The sequence below is a fragment of the Vidua macroura genome, chromosome 5 (genome assembly GCF_024509145.1).
Source record: "Vidua macroura isolate BioBank_ID:100142 chromosome 5, ASM2450914v1, whole genome shotgun sequence".
In the NCBI taxonomy this organism is placed as follows: domain Eukaryota; kingdom Metazoa; phylum Chordata; class Aves; order Passeriformes; family Viduidae; genus Vidua; species Vidua macroura.
In genome coordinates, this window is record NC_071575.1 from 29,638,504 (window position 1) to 29,658,453 (window position 19,950).

A 19,950-nucleotide genomic window follows, 5' to 3' on the forward strand; every position below is an offset into this window, starting at 1 on the left:
CCAGTGTTTGCAGACAGCGAAAAATGCCTGTGAATCACAGCGCTGAAGTTCATTTCCAAAGAGGTTTCAGATTTTTTTAAATGATCATTTTCCCAAAACTAATTAAAACTTCATACTCAAAACTTTTTTTTGCCCCAAACAGCCGCCTGCGGTCTTTGCTGCTCTGAGGTTTATGACTACTTTTTTTTTTTTTTTCTTTTTTTTTTTTTCCGGAGAATTTTCCATCATCAAAATCCAAATTACCAACAACACAGAACACTGCCTGCCGGCTTCCCGCATCCCGGTTCAAACAAGCACCAAAGGCATTCTTGTTTCTTCCAGAAAAAATGGGGGGAAAAATAATAAAATCTCGTGGAGAACAACAGAGTAACCCGAGGTCGCCGGCGCGGCCGGGGCTCGCCCAGTGCTTTGGGAGGGGTGTGGAGGAGGGCGGGCGGCCCCGAGCCCACGCTGCCCCGCGGTGCCGGGCACGGCTCGGGGGCTCCACTCAGGCGAGGCTGCAGCGCCTGAGCTGCGGAGGCGGTGGCTCCCGGTGTCGGGCACAGCTCCGGGGGGCTCCACTCAGGCGAGGCTGCAGCGCCGCCGCCTCCCGAGGCCGCCGGGCCGGGGCCGGGGCCGGGGCGGCGGGGGCGGCTGCGGCTTTAAGAGCTCCCACAATGCCGTGCTGGCTCCCCAGTTCCGTTACATGTCTCCCCCGGTGAAGGGGAGCGAGGCAGCGGCAGGAAGGAGGCGGAGCCCCCCCCCCCCCCGTCCCTCTCCGCACTCCCGCCCGCCTACCCCCTCGGCGGGGAGGAGCGGGGCAGCAGCGGGGCAGGGCCGCGCCGAGCCGAGCCCCGGGCGCTGCTCCGGCCGCGCCGCCCCCCGCGGGCAGCGAGGCGGGGCCGGCGGCCGCTGGCGCTGCCCCGGAGCCGCCGCGGGACGGGCGCCCGGAGCCGCTGCCGGCACGGCGAGCGAGGGGGCGGGCGGTAAGTCCTGCTCCCGTGGCCCGCTCGCTCCCTCCGTCCCTCGCTCGCTCTCCCGGCTCCGCGTTCCCTCTCCGGCAGCTCCCGGCTCGTCCCCGCTGGTGGGTTTGTGACCCTTCCCTGCCTCTTCCTCGCTCGCCAACTTTCCCGTCCCTCTCGCCCGTTTCCCGTCTCCCCTCGGATTTTCATGGGTTTTTTTTGGTTTCTTTTCCTGTTGTTTCTGTTTTTTTTTTTTTGTTTGTTTTTTTTTTTTTTTTTTTGCGTTTTTGGCTCTGTCGTTCCCCCCTCTCGCCTCTTCCCAGCCCTCTGGCACTCGCTTCCGTCCTTTCGCTTCTTCCTTCGCTACTTCCCCGGCTTCCTCCGGCTTTTCCTCTCTTCTGGCATCCGTTGGGCATCGCGTGGAAAAGTAAGGAATATTTTTCGGTGTCCTTGAGGAAGGGAATTCAAAAACCTACTTTTCTTACACAGGGAAATCTTTGTAGTAGTTTTCTTTCCCCTTCTCTTCCTGTCACCGGAAAGAAAATTAAACCTATTTTTCTCCTTTTCACCCCCCCCCCCCCTTTTGCTACGTGGACTGTTTGTTTTGGTATTTTTTTCTTCTCCCCCTACTTCGGGCAGTGCCGGTTTGTTTCACGATTAATCTCTTTTATTCCTGCCCCAACCTCTCCCTCTCTCTTTTTCTTCCTCAGTAAGAAGAAAGATTAAAAGAAAATGTGTTTTGCTAGCAGGGAATGCATGAGACTTTTTGGTTTGTTGTTTGGTGGTTTGGTTTGTTTTTTTTGTGTGGTCTTTTTTTTTTTTTTTCGTGGGGTACTATTGATGAGAAAAGCTTAAGCAAATACAGTGCGGTAGGACAATACAGAGGCATGAACTTTAAAGGGTAAGGAATGGATTCTGCTGCTTACTTTCTGCAGCTCTGAAGTGGTGTTAAGGGAGGTCTGCTTCAGGGTCCGGTTTGGGGTTGTGCTAGTCCGGTGTGTGCCAGCCTGATTTCTGTCCAGCAGAATGGTGAATTTAATAAACGCAGTCCTAAACTGCGTTTCAGTGTTGCTCGTGTGTTTCGTCAGTGTGAAAAATCAGGAGGCGGGGGAAGGTTACGGATTCCGGTGACCCCTTTGGAATTACACCTGTCACGCCTCCCGTCCCCAAACTGCAGGTGTGTCGGAGGTTGACACATTTAATAAATTTGCTGGAAAATGCTCGCATCCGTGGCAAAAAGTGCTGCCGGGGGTTTAGGAAGTCTGGTTCGGACCTGTGAGTTTCTGCCTCAGCTCTGGTCAGTAGCACACGTTGAAATTGAGTGTTTGCCGGGCTGTGGAGAGCGAGCAAATCAATTGCCTAATGATTTCTACAAGGCACCGGTTTAAGGGCTTTCAGGCTCCCTGCTAATTGTGTTTGGGCGCGGTGCGATTGTGTTAAGTGCTGTGAGAGTAAAGGGCTCTATCTTTTTCAGTAGAGAATATGTAGCTTGTGAATGAACTGTCAACTCTTTTGATTGGCGGTGGTTCTTCTTTCTGTTACATTGCCTATTCTGATAGATACCTTCCAAAAGTCCAAAACACCACGTGGCTGAACTGCAAATAAAATCAACCTTACTTTTTTTTTTTTTTTTTCCTGCTTTTTTTAAAGAAGAGAGAAAATTTAATTTCGGATTAACTTTTTGTTTGATTATATCTCATTGGAAAATAACCTAGACATGAAATTGGAAGTACTTCTCTGAGTCTTAGCGCAAAACATTTTTTTGATACTGAATGAAGTGCTGAGGGAACTGACTGCTTGGGATTCGTTGTACTTAGTTGTGTGGCCTTTAGGACAACTGAAAGATAAAGGTGATTCGCTTCTTACAGTTAAGTAATCTCTCCATCCTTTCCACCTTTGCGAGCCCAGCAGAATTTGATTCATTGTTTGAATTGATCTTGTTTTTAATCTTTCCTGGAGATGAAAAAGTTTGCCATAGTGGGAAATAGGAGGAAAAAAATACCAAGTCATATTTAGCAATAAGTTTAAGTCTTTCAAAACTACCTCGAACCATTACTGGAAATGCCAGCAACAATTCTGAAGAGCCAAATTAAGATGATTAATCTAACTTCTTAAAATATGTTTGAGGCAAGCTCTGAAAAGGAACGAAGGAGATTGAGTTGCCGAAAGCGTGGAGTGGAGCATGGAGGATGGTGGGTTCTGTTCCTGCTTCTGCCATCGCAGCGTGACCTGGTTAAGCTGCCTTCTGTGTGCCCCTCCCGGGATAGTGAGATTGCCCCGATTCTCCTAAGTGCTATTTTCATATGATTTGTAAGAAGAATTGCACGTAAACGTTCAGTTGTTCTGATTACTGATCAGGTGGGAGTTTGGCTCATGCTGATACTCATTCTTGGAAAGTTGTAGGGATCTTGAGCATCACTGTTTGTTTTGAACAACACTGGATTTTTATATTGGTGCAAAGGTTTTGAGACTGGGGTTATTTTTATCCCCTGAATATCTTTGACAGTATCAGTGCATGTTTTTTCTATGGTCCCTTAAGTCTGCTTCAGGCTGACTATGAAGGACAGCACTGACCTTTCTAGAAAGAAACTGTTAAATTGAATTACAGGGTGGAAAACTGCAGTGTGGGGTCTGGGCTGAGGACCCCCCTCAGCATGGGGCTTGCTGTTCCTGGTAATTTTATTTTGTGAGGTCTGTAATTATGAACTTAGCTTAGTCCACTAGTGTGTTTGCTTTCTAATTTTAGTTTTTTTGCTTGGGTTTTTAAGCCTTTAAGACTTCTATCTTGACATTAAATGTAAATGTTTTATGGTTTTCTGGGGCTTTTTTGAAAGCGTGGGTTTTCCTGTAATTTTTTTCATGGTGGGGTTGAGATTTCACAGTGTGATGAGTTTTATTATAATCTCAGTGTCTGCCTTCCTCAGACTGGGATACTTTGTGAATGTGAGGCTCTAGCCTGTTGCTTTTCTCCAGTGAAAATGATACATTTCTGTAGAAAGTTGTTGGGCAAGTGTAGGTGCGTTTGTGTGTATATATGTGTTGTGTGTTTGTAACTTGCTGTCCTCCTGCATATGCACATAGCTCTGTGCTTCAGAATCTAGACAGCTAATCTAGTTTCAAATTCAGTTTCATAAATAACTAATTCTTCCTACCCTTCCCATTCCCTTTCAAAGCCTGTGGTGATCTCACACCTTTGACAGAAGTGGTTTTCCTCGCTGATAAGGGGATGGTTGTGGTGTTTTCTCCCTTGACTCTTCTGAAGGCTGTATGTATCTCTCTCTGTGCTGATAAAGTGTGGGGAGGGGGTTGAGTGGTCTGTGTGTGCTGAGCGGTGCCATCCTGCTCCATCTCTCTCCAGTTTGTCACCTGCAAAGCTGAGATCACACAACTTATCCTGCTTGGGAAAGAAAGGTGGGTTCGAGCTGTAGATACAGGGATTTGTCACATCTGCCAGGGGAACTGCAGACCCCTCTGGGTTGTCACTTCACTCAGATCTCTGCAAGCATCTGGTCATCTTTGTGATGACATAAATATGGAAAGTGTTAATGTATCTGAGAGGACTGTAGGAGACAGGCACTGTGAACTTTCAGCTGGCAGGTGCTTGAGAAATCCACGTAATTCACCTTTCTGCTTTTGAGTCACTCCTTAAGAAGGGAGGAATCTGTTTACTTTCTTGTTGTGCTTGGAAAAGGGGCTCACCCACACCAAAAGACCTGTAATGCTTGCTGTAGTGCAGGATTATTGCACAAAAGCATCTTGCTGTGCAGTGCTATGGCTGCGCTCGGTGTTGTATGATAACACATGTTTCTCAGCTGTTGTTGATTCCTCAGTGCCACAGACTTCAAAGGAATGCACCGAAAGAGAGCTGCAGCCAGGGAAAAATGGGGTTTGTTCCAGTGGCCTGTACCATCCATCTGTTTAAATACTCTGCTGAACTGTTCCAGCGTGGTCAGGCATCCAGTTAGGACTGAGGGGCAATTACAGCTGGGAGCAGAGCCTGCTGCAAGAGACCATCTAGCGGAGTGCTACCTCCCTTCTGTGGTTCATTAGCCCCCCTGCCCTCCCAGCCAGGAGAGATAAGGCTTCTCATCTAGGGTGTCTTTCAACATGACATTGTCTAATTCCTAATGCTGTTGAGGATTTATTTATTTTTACTCTCTGTGCTATCTTTAGCACAAGAAGGGAGGAATGGTAATGAGGACAGACGGTCATCTCTGTTGTCTCCTCTGTGTGGGTAGCAAGATAGAGCTGTAATTTAAATGAGTAAATATTTATAAAAAGATTTTTTTTTTCCCCCATATGTATGGGATAGTTCACAGAGAGTGATCTGTTGATCACTTGTGTCTCCAAAGGTAGTGAATATATGTTACTGGATTAATTTCAGCTCCAAAACATGAGCAATAAAGTTACATTGCAGCCAATTCTGTTGTGCTCTTTCAAACTGAGTTTGGGGAAACACTTCACAACTTCATCCATGGTAACTAAAAATACTCCAGTGTACTGCATTATAATACAGGAGGATGCTGCCAATTCCAAGTATTATAAGTTACGTTTTTACTTAAATTCCAGTATTGGAGTCTGCTGTGCAAGACACATCTACACCTGTCATTGCCAACTGAATCTTCATATCATGGCCTGTGTGTTCTCTGTGGTCCCAGATAGTGGAACTCAGAGGAAATATTAGCAGAGAGGCTACAAGTAATCTGTAGATAACCTATGAAGATCCCTGAAGTTTTTCTGTGTAGGTCTGACATTAATTTTGAGGATTGGAATGAGCACTGTAGATAGAGCAATGTGTGTTTCAGCTAAGAGGGTTTAACCTTCTTTGTCAATGGAAAATGCTCATGCAAATGCACTAAGAGGATATTTGAGCTTGGAAAAGTTGTGAGGCACTCCAGGATTTGTTTTTCACCTGCAAACAAGCAGCACAGCTTTAAAGGTGAGCTTCAATGTTGTCCTCTGCTGTGATATTGCTCCCTCCTTGGTAGTGTGATATGACATCTATGCCTTTGAAAGGAGAGTTCTTTTTCCCCATGTTGGCAGTCGTGATGGTTTCATGGTATTTTGAGATGTCAGATTTTAATGCCTTACTACCCCTTTGAGCAGAAAGGGGAGGGAAACTTCTAGAAATGTGTAATGCAACTGACTTCCAGCTTCTGCCCTTGCTCCAGGCTTGATGTTGTAGTTTGAGTTTATTTACTTGATTTGAAAGCTGTACTTGGTGTAACCTTACTGCAGCAGTACCTGACATGTTTCCAGCCTGTACCTTGCTGTGCCTCTGCATTGTCCAGATTTAAAGTGGCCAGGCTCTTGGTGCTTTCTTTGTATTGTGTTCTCCCCAGGAATCTTCAGAGCTTAGAAGGAACTTCCTTTTGCTTCAAGTGAACTGTAAGTATTTTGCTAAAATATTTTTGGACTCCTAAAGTGTTTGTCAGTGTTTCCAAGCTGTTGTTTGAAAGGAGTTTGGAGTTTCCGGAAGAACCTTTGGAAACTTTAGGTTTTACTCTCAGTCAGCGGTTTTGTGAGCATGGATAAAGAGAGGCTGTAATTCCACTGGGCAGCCAGATGTTTTGTGTCTGTGCTAAAGTGGGGAGACAGTGTGGCTTTAGGGGTTGAAGGGTCTGCTGTTCTTGTCACAGGGCTGTTCGGAGATCTTCTACAGATCTGATCTGCTTTTTCTCCTCTCCCTTCCACTCCCTCCTGCCATGCCTGTGCTGATGGTGATTACCTCCTTCTGAGTAAAATGGGATTATTGAGAGCAGAGCATAATTTGTTGCTTTCTAAAAGGTAGGTATTTACTTGTCAGTCTGTGTTTCCTAAATACTAAGCTTGAAGCCATATAAAAGCTGTATGTATCTTGACAATTAATGAATTAATAGCAATTATCCAGTAGATTGATACTAACGTTCATTCTGACTAGTGTGGCATTAAGTGAAATTTATAAAGAAATCAGTTTTCCTTGCAAACAGAAGACAGCACTCATTGATGCAAATCCCCCAGTTCCATATTAAACTGCACCAATTTTAGGCATTGAAACACTTGTAAAATCTGTGTCTGTCCTTATCTTTCTTCTCCCTCTTCTATGTGACATATGAGGGAAAGTTAAAAGGAATTTATCAGTGGCTGCACATGTCAGTCTTCCTGGAGAAGAAAGTAGGAAGATGCCACAGCTGATAATATTTAGAAGCTGATATTGGGAATCAAGAGAGCAAATGCTTAAGTGTGACATTGCAGCTGTGTATCTGGCAATATTAACTAGCAGTTGTACCTGGAATAATAATTCCCATCTGGAGAGAAACATGGCAGTGGTTGAAAGCCCTTGTCCTTGCTCACCAGGAAGTGATTGTGGTGGGTTTTTTTTGTGGTTTTTTTTTGTGGTTTTTTTTTTTTTGTTTTTTTTGGTTTTTTTCGGTTTTTTTGGTTTTGTTTTTTTTTTTTTGTGCTGTTTGTTTTTGGTTTTGTTTTTTTTTTTTTTTTTAAGAAAGTCTGCCCTGGGCTTCATCCCTGCCTTCAAGTCAATCCAAGCATTTGCACTGTTTTCACTGGGGCAAGGACAGAAACTTCGAGTAAGTTGGAGATTCTGTATTTTGAGCAGTGGAAATGGCACAGAGGAGAACAGGACTAACAAAGAACAGTCACACTGAATACAATGCAGTGTTTTCACGCAGCTAATGGGATTTGAATTGGTAACATGATACTCCAGAAGATAACAAAGGCTATTTAGCATACAAGGGAACATAGATTTTTTTTTTTTTTTAAGAGTTGGTAGAGTGTAGCAGAGTCTTTTGTCAGAACTCATTCTAGTGAACAAGTTCTGACAGAGAATGACTAAATTAATAAGAGTTTATGAAATACTCTGAATAGAAATTGAATTTTCTTTTTTTACTACCCATGTTCTTTCACTGCAGTTCATGTATTTGCTTAGCAGTTTACCTGCTTCCCTCATGTCCTGTGAACTTAGTCTTTGTTTGAAACTGAAATATACCATAAATTAAAAGTCTTTGGGCTTTTCTTCTTCCAAGAATGGAAGAGTGGAGCAAAACAAAATGAAATTCACAAAGTTGTCATAACAAATCGGGTACCCTGCTGTTCCCTTATTTCCCAGGAACAGACCAGAAAGCAACCAGCTTGATACAGACCACAGCAGTACTGCTTGGGGTTAAGCTGTCCTGTGTGAGACCACAGAGAGCTGTCTTTAGATGGTTTTTGATGTAGTGAGGATGGACATCTGTGAGGGTGATCAGCTGTAAGAAAGCCCAGTTGGATCTCATAACGCAAGAATTAAGATAATATTCTACTTTAGGCCTGCTGCTTGCCTCCCTTGTGGTTTTAGTGAATCAAAGGAACTTGCAGTCTGTGTGGGCAAGGCTGGAAGATAAAGAGGCACATACCTTTAGGAGGTGTTGTGTGCTACATGAGGAGAGCTGGGTGTGAGTTTACTGTTGGCAAGCTCTGTGTGCCATGGGTTGGTCATTTTTCTGTGGCAGAAATTAGGGGGAAGAGGCTTACCTTTCTTAGGTAGGGGATGAGAGAGCTGGGCTCCTGACTGCACCCAGAAATTGCAATTTAAAATGTTCTCTGATGGTGGGTTTGGTTTTACTTAAACTCTTGGCAAGACAGAATGGAGTTTGGGTCTGTTAGGAGTTGCTGGTCTTCTGTTTGTAACTCATTATAAAGCTCCTCATCAGCCTTGATCAGCAGCCTGGGCTGGTGGCAGGTGTCACTGCCCATAGCAGGGGGTTGGAATGAGATGGTCTTTAGGTCCCTTCCAACCCAGAGCATTCTGTGATTCTGTGCTGGATTTGCACTGTGCCTTTTGAAACACAGGGTTCTTTCCCAACCCTTGCTCCTCTCCTGCTGCCATTCTTTTAGCACTTTCCATTGGCGACTTGTTCCTGTGCTCCCTGTGTGTGCCTGATGGCACTGCCACCCCTTTCTGCCCTGCCACCAGGCTTCCTGAACACTCCATTGTGACTCTGTGGCTTTCCAGGTGCCCCTCTCAGTTGCAGCCCAGCTTTTGGTTTTGGATGGCAGGGAAAGACACTGGCACTTTCCCTTCATGTCTCCCAACCACAGAGCATTCCTCCAATTCCTCTGCTGCTGAGCTAATTGGAGCAGACTGGGGGAACACTTGCTTTGCTGTTCCCTTGTCCAGGAGCTGGGTTTAACTTGCACGAAGCACCTGTCCTGTTGAGATCCTGACATCCTGTCAGTGCTCATTTCCCCTGCTCCTTGAGAGACAGCGTTTTTGTTGCTGGCAGCTCTCTGCCTTAGCCTTCTAGGGAAGCCCAACCAGAAATATTCTAGAATTCTTCCACTCTCTCCCTCCCCTTGTCCTTCACTGACCTCTAACCACATTTTTATCTTTCTTGACAAGATGCTTAGTTTCATTTATCAGTTGCTTTTCCCTTCATTCTTCATCTTTGATTATTTTTCCAGGAGCTGCTTAGAAACATTAACCATTACAGATGTGCAGAAGAGTCAAATATAGTCACATTCCTTAGTGTTTTGTTTTTTTTAGTGTACTCGAATACTAAAGTGCCTGTAGCAGGTAAATACTTTTTATGTACACTACTTGTCATGATAAAAATATCCATCCTCAGCACAGGGTAAGGAAATGCAGTTGGCTGTATTTTCATATTACTATATACCAATATTACCAGCTGTAAGTGCCCTATGTTTCCCCTCCCTGAGTATAAACTAGTGCAGTAAGTTCTGACTTTTTAAAGTCATTAACATTTTCTGCATCTGTATTTACACACTGTAAGATAAAAATGTGACATAAATAGAAAGAAATGGCAAATACACTTTCCTGTCTTAGTCTTGTGGCTTCCTAAGTGCTTGACAAATGCTCTGCCATCTCTAAAAAATATTATTTTGTTGTAAAAAACCCAAATACTACCTCAACTTTTGTAAAAATATGTTTGCTTTAATGTGGATAGCAGAACAGAGTATGGCTGGATTTATTTAAATATATACTGCAAGGGTATTTCTTTCCTATTTTGCAGTGCCCTTCATGCTTGTCATTGTAGGTGTATATGCAAAAGCCTAAATAATTGGAAATCTATATGCTTTCTGAGCATGGTTTACTTTAATAGTCCACAATGATCTCTGGACAAACTATATTTTATTTCAAAAGACCTCCATTATCCTCAGTTTGATCAGTATGAATGAGAATAGCATTCAATGTATATACCATTTTTAAGAATACCCTTCTTTTTCTTGCTGACATGGACATAAAGCATGTGGTAGGGTGAAGACAGTTCTGTAATGGAATAGAAAATTAAACAAGAGGGAGGAAGAGAGTATGGCTTCAAGTTTATAAAGAGGAAGTTTAGATTGGATATTAGGAGGAAATTCTTTGCTGTGAGGGTGGCGAGGCACTGGAAGAGGTTGCCCGGAGAAGCTCTGGATGCGCTATCCCTGGAAGTGTTCAAGGATCTAATGACAAAAATAATATTTAAACCCATTGTGGTGATGTCACAATGTGTAGCTGTAATGTTGAGCCTCTTAATTGCTGGGATTTCAAGTACAAGGCAGATGGGAATATCTGGTCTGATTTTAATATTGTCAGGGGGAGCCATCTGAGCTGCTTCATTCAGAGTTCAAGCCTTAGTACAAGATTACAGGGTGAACTTCCTTTAGACATTTGACCGCTACTTATCAGTGTTTTTTTTCCTGTAAAAATAAAAGCTATAGCTACTAGATGAATAATTAGACCTTAAATCAGCAGTTGGTAAGTGCATGTCCCATCCCCAGTGGGTGAGACTGTTGGCATGCCCAGGATAATGTCCCTGTAATGAAGTCCAGCTCTGGAACAAGTTCTTGATGAACTTGTGTAGCAACATGACAGCCTCTGTTGCACCCTTCAAGGCTCCCCAGCCAGGCTGGAGTGGCAGAGGCACAGATGTAGAGTGATGATGGCCAAACAGTGCCACCTGTGAGCCACTCTGTGAGTCACTGAAGCTGTGGCTGTCACATAGCTGAGGGGAAATGCCTGGGAATGATGTTAAGCTGATTTACCTGGCACCTTGAGTGGGATAACAGCAAGCACATAGCTGAAGTACAGCTTCTCTTCTGGCAAGAAGCTCCGGGAAATATAAACCAGGGTGTTCTTATGACATACTGAACCTTTTAAGGGAAAAGTATCAAGGAAAGGTTCATGATAAAAAAAGGTTTTTATGATAAGAGCTGACTGGAAGAGTCAGATTTGTTGCAAGATAATTGGAGGCAGCCATGATTTGTTACTGTACCTTGTCAATTCCAGGAGCTGGGAAGGGTGTCAAGTGTAATCCAGCAGTTGGTACCCAGATACTGTGTGGCAAATAAACCACTGGCTGTTCTTACATCTTTTCTTGCAACTTGTACTTCAGTTTTCCTGCAGGATAGTAACCCTAATGGCAGTACTCCAGTGCTGTTTGAGCACAAAGAGCTTTCTGGGATGGTTTGTGTTCTTCTGATGGAAGTTCAAAATAATCTTGCTGTACAGCCACTGTTTTCATTTTGCTCTGTGTTGTGTTCTTCTCCCTGTCTTCCTGACTCCTGCAATGTTTTAATAAAGTCAGTCCTGTGCTCGTTGAGCTATGAAAAGGGAAATAACTGTAATGCTCCAACCTGGGTCCTTTCTACTACACCTGACATTCAAGTAAGACATTAAAGCCAAGGCAAATCTTGAGTAGTTTGACTTGGTTCATTTTCATAGTCCTTTTCCAAAACATGTGTTTTTGTCATATGATTTCCTGCAGTGGATTTATTCCTCATGTTGAGAATTAGTACAGACCTTCAAAAGAGATCACAAAGTAAAGAATCAGGATTAGTTTAGAAGCTTTTACTGTTTTGTTTTTTTTTTTAATTCATACAGTAGCAAATTGGCGAGAGTATCCTTTGAGAAATTCTTTACCATCAGTTCTATTAAAAAGAATTCTAGGTTCTATTTTGCTGTGCTGAGCCCATCATCAGGGTGCCTGACTGGTTACCTTGTATTCTTAGCACTCTTGAGGTGCAAATTTCTGTTCTTCTGTTCACACTGAACCCTGTGGATGTGTGTAGAGATGTTCTTTCTGTGCTTTGTTCACGTAGTTAAATTTCATTAAAGCAAAGGCCAAGCACGTCCTGAAATTTGTAACAATATTGTTTGCTCTCCTAGTACCTATTTGCTCATTGTCACTGATTTAACAATGTGTGAACCTGAGGCAGAGCTTGACTATGTGGGAATTGGCGATTTGTGTCTGCATTTGCCTCTCCTTAGGGAAATTTCTTTTTTTTTTTTTTCTATTAACATTTACCAGACATGGGTTTTATTTGAAAAGGGAGAGGAAAAAAAAGCTTAAAGTATGGATATATGTAGGCCTGTAAATATGTGTTGCTTTGACAGCTTATGCTATTAAAAATATACCATACGTAGGAAATAACCTGTTGGTCTTCATGTAAGATGCTCTTACACTCAATAAATGCTGAAGCTTATTTGAAGCATTGGAAATGTGTGTAGAGGGTGAGGTAAAGAGTGACTGAGTGCAAGTCAATTTGAGCCATCATCCCCAAACAAATCTTGTGACACAAATCACTTAGGTAAGTTTGCTTTTGTGTTTGCTTATTTGGGTTTGTCTCTGGGAACTGATTTATTTGTGCTGTGTCTTGGATCGAGGGGACAGCAAAGCAGTTGTGATGGCTGATACTAAAAACTAGTATGCAAAATTACCTACATATGTTATTTCTATGAAATTCAAGTTGATTTATTCCACCTTGTCCCAGGCTGGGAGAAAACCAGCTGCTTTCTTGGAGTCAACACTGGTTGCCCTCAGAGCTGACACTCCAACTCTGCCTGCATTGATGTAGTAATTTGTGAGCACAACTTGCTTAAAAATGTATTCAGCATCAATAATAGGGGATACTTTTTGCACTTTATTAAAAACTCTTGGAATGCACTGGGAGACTGGAGTTCAGTGGCTCTGACCTTCATTAGCTGTAGAAGTATTTAAAGAAAGCGATTTAAGGTTTGTCACTGGCTTAGGGCTAGTGGGAGGTCTCTTGATCTATGTCATTATTAATGACCATATGTAAGAAGGCTTTAATTTTCTAGGGAAGCATCTTCATCCCTTGAGTCAGTTTTGAGATCCAGCTGGTGAAGGCAACCTGGTCTGAATGGAGCACTGGCCTTGCTTTGAGCAGGAGGCTGGGCTCCAGCAGCTCCTTCCAGCCTGAAGGGTTCTGGCTTTTGGTCTATTTTCTTTTTCTTTAAGAGGTGTTTGTACCACACAGCCACCATCAGCTGTAATGGGATTGCCTTGCTGATACTGCCAGCAGTTAAGCCAGAGGGGTAAATAAATAAATCCTTGCTTGTAAGTAATTTAAATTTTTTATTTTGCATATCTTTACAGCACTGCAATTGGATAAATGCAGAACATGTAGGATTTTCTTTGCATCTTGTTTTCTGGCTGCTGCAGAATCTTTGTTTAAAGAGGTGGAGTAGGGCAAGTTATTATGACCTTCCTCTAAACTGTAGGGTAAGTTTTCAGCTTTCCTGGAGCTGTGTTATTATATGGAATCTAATGATTTTGTACTTGAATGCAGCAGACAAACTGTGTTCTAAGGAAACTTGTCACAAATGTATAATATATTGAAATTACCCATGAATTAGTGAGTTGGGAAAAAACCTATAAACATAGCAAATGTTAGAGGTGATAAAGAAGGGAAGGAAAAATTCTTTTATCCAAGGTACTTCTAACAGAATGCAATATATGCATTTATGTGATAAGACCTTTAACAAGGAGTTAAAAATACAGATTTTTCTGCAGGAATATATATGTACATGTTTGAGTAAGATGATATGGGAAAAATACATGCCTGGTAATGAATCCAGGATTTCAGGGCTGCTTTTCCACACACCAGCTTGCTTTGTGCAAGGGATAGTAGAGTGAGCATTCCTTTATAGAATGGACTTGTGTCACACAGGAGCCTGTCACTCCCTGGTGATAGCTGAGATTTAGAGAGTCATCCCACTCTGGACCCAACAGGACAAATCAGGCTTTCAGCTGAAAGCTTTGAAGTGGGAGCAGAAGAAGAGATTTTTAATGAAGTTGAAGGGGAATAAGTGATTAATATCCTATGCTTCACTAGGTGCTACATCACTAGAATTTTTTCTTGAAATTAAATCCTTGATCAAACCATTCTGCTGTCTCTAATTGCTGAGTGAAAGGGTTCCCCTTTGGTTCAAGTACTCTCATATAATTTTTATATAGTTTTTGAGTAGGTGGCTTGATGTACCTTTTTCATGGAAATCTGATTTTCCTCCTTTCAGTTAACTGATTTTTTTCTTTTCTGGTAAGGCAATGCTTGAACATACTATGAAAAAGGGACAAATTAATTAATTCTTCACTATTTTTTACTTTTAGGTGAAGTAATCTTGAGAAAGGCAATGATAGATGGAATAGAGATAAATCAAACTTTGCAGGAGTAAGGACACAAAGGAAACTCACTGAGTGGTCACCTGTGCAAAATCAGTCAGCAGCTACAGCATAAGTTCTTAGAAATTTTGGCAAATACCTGAATATCACAGCATGTGTTTAGTTATTTATGTAAAGGCACCTCAATTGCAAAATCATGAGTTTCTTAATTTAAAAAGCAGCAAATTCAAAGTTCATTTAATAGAACTTACAACATGAATTGGGGGAGTTTAAAAGGGAAATGTCAGGACAGTGGCATATTCTGGCATCATCTGCTGTGCACCAATAGTTATCTACCTTAATGGTAACTTCAATTTTCTAAATCAAGATTAGATAGAAATTTGGAGTTGCTGTGATATCTCAGGTGGTTTCTTGAGAATTATTTTGGTATCCCTTCTTAGTTTTGGTAAAATGTAAGAGTTGATTTAACTTCTTGCTGGCTTGTGTTGGAAGCTTATGGTTTAGCTCCTTATTTTATTTACAAAAAGTGATGATCTGTTGGAATTTGAGCACAGGGCTCTGAATATGCTCATATTGTACTGATTCTGCAGCCAGTGGCCCTGTGCCAGCTGGGGTGGGCAGAGCTGGAACTGAGCCACTGCTAAACACCTCTGCAGTCACAATCATCTGTGCCATGGAAGCTGCTGTGCAGTGAGCATAGGGGGTTGTCTGCAGGAGTAACGCATAATTTGGATTGGATTTAATTTTTTTTTTTTTTTTTGAGAAGATAGATGGGAATAGGAGGGTTAATTGCCATGGAGGCTGTGTCTGTTGGGATGTGGAGCTGCAATACTTTAGAGTTGAAATAAACCCTGGAGTGTTTGGGTGCTGCCAGCCTTACACCGAGGTAGAGGCTCATGGCCAGAGCTGTTGTTAAAGCAATTGTAGCAGCTCCTGTAAGCAGGTCCAGGAGGTCACTGAAGTGGCAGTCTGGGACCTGTAAGCCCTCATTACTGACCACATGTGGGAGTAGGACCTTCTGGATCTTGGAGAGCCTCCTGCAGTGGATCAGCTGCAAACCACAGTATTGATGATATTGCATGGGAGTGCACTGGTGTTGCTGGGAGCTTTTTTTATTTATAGATTATGTTTGAAGATCCGGGAACTCTGAGCTTGTTCTGTGTTTCTTTAGCATGCTTTAGCCAACTTTCAGCCATTTGTGTTGGTAGCCTGCTGAAATAAATGGCGTTTTGATGATGTGATTCTCTTGAAGGGATCAATTGATTAAGGTGTTTGTTAAAAGTTCACCAGTCAAGCAACACTTAGAAATCCTGTCTTCTTTTGATGGGACTTTAAATAGCAGAGCAACTGTCTACTTGCATCCCCTTTTTGAAAGGGGAAAAAGAAGCTTCCATATTTTTCCAGCAATACTTTAAAAATACCTATTGTTGCCTATGGAGCTTTTTCTAACTGTGTATTTTCATGTGAGAATTTTGCGTTTCCTCTGCAGTGACAATTTACAGTGGAAAAACATGTTTATTTTTGGCAGCCTTCTCAAAAGAACCCAGATTAAGATCTTTGACCCACAACTGTTGTAAATGCAGGTATTTTTGTTCTAAAGCCTTGCAGAGTTGTTCCCTTTTTGTGTTAATTGATTAAAATGTGTGCTGAGTTGGCCCAAGTTCCTCTTGGTAATTGGGTAAAATGAAGCCCCAGAATAGACAGAAAAATCATCACTACCGCTTCCTTTTGGGGAAAGTTGGTTATTATTTTGATGGACTCTTTTTACCTGCTGTGGACATACATATATATAAAAATATACACATATATATGTATGTATTTGTGTGTTTTAGCCTCAAGACCCCTTAGACTGACACTGCACTTCACCAGATCTGTCTCAATGTTACAGAACAGATGGTTAATTCAAAACCAAGAGTATTAAAGCTGAGTAGCTAAATCTGATCTCCTAAAAATGAGGTTGCCAAAACAAGCTGCTGTATTTGATGTAGCTGCTGAATTGGTCTTTTATTTGCTATAAAGGCAAACCTGAGTCAAATGCCGAAATGCAAAGAGGTTGGTAATTTCCAAATTTTTTCAGCTTCTCTCTGAGCCTGTAACTTGAAGCAGAAAGTTGTTTACATATTGTAGGCATTCTGGAAGAGAAAAAGGCTCGTTTCAAATCCATTGTTTTTTCTGGGCTTATCGCCGTGGTCCTGGGTTTTTGAAGTAACAAAGACAAATTGCAGCAGTGAGATGAGGCTGATGCCTGTTTTTCATGTGCTGTGATTTGCTTTTTTATTCTATTTAGGTGGTCAGTGAAATGAGACGAAAAGGGCAAATTGTTAGAAGAAAGAATTTGCCTGTAAACACAGTAATCCTTTTTCTGGTTGTCAGCAAATAGGATAGCTAATTTGAGACAGTTGTGTGTGCTAAAAGAAACCTTTAGATGTCGAATCCAACCTGCACACCACAGATCCTGGTTATCTCTGGACAGGGCCTAATAAATATGTACTGATAGAAAAGGGATTAAAGCATTTATTTCCTGCATTTTCCCTGTTGGGATTATTTCCTAAGAATGCCATTTCACACTAACATACTTTCCTATTTTCAAATGAAACATGAGAAGGCTGATGGTCACTGATGCTCTATCTCAGTTTTGGGGGGTTTAAATACTTAAAATTCTTATGTGAGCTGCTGAAAGTCATAGTTACTTTTCAGGAATCTCTGACCTTGCAATCCATTTTCCTGTGGTGGATTCATCTTAAAAATAATGCTGGATGTGACTTTTGGGGGGTTATTTTTCACTTATATGATGCTGTAAGATGAGCTCTTACATTTTTAGGACTACTTTATCTGGAATGAGAAGACATGGCATCAAGGTAGTGTGATCTTTGTATAAAAGTTGGAGACAGCAGCCAAGTTACTTGTGTGTGCTTCTGCCTTGATAAATGCCCTAAAGTAAAAAAAAAAAAAAAAAAACCAAAAAAAACCCAGGCTTTCCAATCTTTATTTGCTTTTGCTTCTTCTTTTGATGTTTAACTCTAGGAAGGGTGTCAGGCAAATGGGTACAAACTGAATCCTTCCTTGTCTTTGATTTACACCACAAGTTTTGTGGGTAGAATTGCACTTGCTGCATAAGCATCTGAAATTTTGTCTTTTTTTGGGGGTAGGCCAGTATTTGCATAGAGAGGATATTGCTTGACTTGCTTGCATATTTAAATGCTAGGGAAAATCTTGATTTCCATAGGACTTTTAGGCTTTTCTTTAAATAATGAGTTAGTTTAGGTCCTTTTAAAATTTGCTGCTTCTCATTGGCCTGGACCCTTTTATTCCAGGGATTTTGCCAACTCTGTTGATGCCATCAGCCACATCCTCAGCCTTCTGGAGGTGATGGCCTTAAGAGGGGGAGTTAATTTGAAATTTGCTGATCTGTGGGTTTGGGCATGGGATAGGTGTTCACATCTCAACTTGAAATGTCCTCTTCAAACATGGTAGAAGTGCAGGCAGCAGAGAAGCCTTGGCAAAGCTTGGAGAAAGCACCACATTAGGGAAGAAGTTGGCGGAGGCACTGAAGTGTCTGAGAGCAGATGGAGTGTAGTCATCAGCTGCAAAATCAATGTAAATACTTCCAGAAAATTACTCTTCCTCTGCTCTTGCCAAACAGAAGGAACAGGAGCCATAAAAACCATTGGCAAATTGTTTTAGCTGCCAGTGAGCCCCCATGCAGTTGGAATTCTCCCTTGTAGCACTAGGCAGCCACTGCTGCAGGAGTGTTGCATTAGTGGTGATGAAATACATTTTTTTTTTTTTTTTTGGTTCTTGCCTGAAGATTTACAGCTGGAAAATCCCACAGTTCTGTGGGGTTCCGTTGGGTCATATCAACAATAAAAATGAGAATTTCCTTACTGATTGTGCTGTATGGCACAACTTCCCTGTTCTGGGTGGTTCAGCATGGGACTGTAAAGCAGCTATTTTGTGTGTATTAGCATCACATAATTGGGAACCCGGCTGTCCTCCCAGATGGACAGTTTTGGGATACTGTCGTGTTGGTAAATGTGTCTGGCTGGCTGCTGCTGAATTGATGGCTCTGGTGCCTGGTTTAGAAGGGGCTGGCAACCTCTAAATGAAAATGGGGAGCCACAAGGCAGGGTGAGTTACTGGATCACAAATGTGTGTGGCATTTGTGCCTCTCTTGACCCCTTATTACCCAGGAAAATGAATGCTGAAGTAGAGTGTGGAAGATGGAGAGAGTTGGGTTTTAAATTCTGAAATCCCTGTTTGTACTGATCCAAATTCCATTTCCATGGAAACTGGAAGTTTAGTATTCTCACTTGTCAGCTTCAACTTCTGGCTGGCTTTGGGGAGACTAAAATTGTTCACTTACACTAAACCTTCCAGAACTGAGAGTCATGTCAGGATATTAGCAGCACGTTTTTTGTGGAGACTGAGAAATTATAACTATAATTACTTCATGCAATTATTTTCTGAGAGATGCTTAACTTCAGCTGCTTACAGATAAGAAATCTGAATGTTCAGAGCCTGTGCTATGTTATCTAATAGTGGAATTGCCATATGCATAATATCTAAGATCATAGTTTCTTGTAGGAATGGTTTCTTCATTGCTGATGTGGTTTTGCAGGTGCTGAAGCAAGCCCAATTTATTTAATTAATTGACTAGTTAGCAGTAGTGCAGGTGTCTTCCCTTGCTGTGCACACACCAACTGCAGCAACAACTTTACCCCTGAAGACATCATCATGAAGACTTTCCGAGTTCCGGTGCTGCCCTTGCCAGCAAAACAAAGCTGCCAGGCCAGCTGTGCCAGGCCTGGGAGGGAGGCAGCAGAAGGCTGAACTTTCTGGGAGAAGCCCTGAAGGAGCTGATGGCTCTACCTGCCTCTGAGTGGAATGGCATTGGCGAGATTGGAGACTCTAAAGAATGTACCACTATGATGTGGAGCTGAGAGCAGAAACCTGTAAGCCTTTGGTCAGTCAGTAAGTGTGGGAAGGTAACTTTTCATCTCTTGAAGCTTGGCTGGTGAAGTGAAACTCTTACTAATGATTCAGACATATTTTAATCAGTGTTCCACTTTCACTTAGAGCTGCTTTGGGAGCATTATAATCACTGCAACCGCTGTTTTGAAAGCAGGGATTCTTTATGGATTGGCATTCTGTGTTTTGTAACTTTAATGTGCAAGAACTTGCCACAGTAACAATATATTGAAGCAGTGTTATGTTAGAGACTTGTAACCTGAAATTATTTTGCTTTTTTCTTGGTGTAGAATAGTAGTGTAAAAGTAGTGTAGCCTTTGTGGGCTGTTAACTCTGTATGTTTGGGTGTCAATCCTGCATGTAGCTTCACCAGAAACACTGATGCCAACTTTCAACAGGTGCATTAAACTTCAAATTCTCTTCTCTTAAGTCCTTAAATATTCTGCTGTTAGTCAGGGCAGGTGACCTTCCCCATAGGTGCTGTATTCCGTGAGCACAACTGGCTGTCCTGGATGTGTTTGAACAAAAACATTGAAGGAGAGAGCTCCTCTCAATTCATTTATGCAGTAATAAGGCAGTTTGAAAGAAGATAATATTTTTGGTAGGTAAATAGGGCTACTTTTAAAACAAAATTTAAA

The 19,950-nt window shown here is 42.2% G+C and overlaps 1 protein-coding gene across 6 annotated transcripts in view; it reads left to right on the plus strand.

Annotated features, from left to right (window-relative positions):
* Window positions 1-885: 885 nt before the first annotated feature.
* Window positions 886-19,950, plus strand: part of RASSF8 (Ras association domain family member 8) — a 99,586-nt gene continuing 80,521 nt past the window's right edge. For 2 of the 6 annotated variants that reach the window (XM_053978492.1, XM_053978487.1), the window contains exons 1-2: window positions 919-965; window positions 13,319-13,444. The gene's annotated coding sequence lies outside the window, so the exon portion shown is untranslated. Of the gene's footprint in view, window positions 966-1,038; window positions 1,064-13,318; window positions 13,445-19,154; window positions 19,316-19,950 lie in introns of those variants that run through there. The other 4 variants (XM_053978489.1, XM_053978491.1, XM_053978490.1 and 1 more) reach the window with 4 other exon arrangements.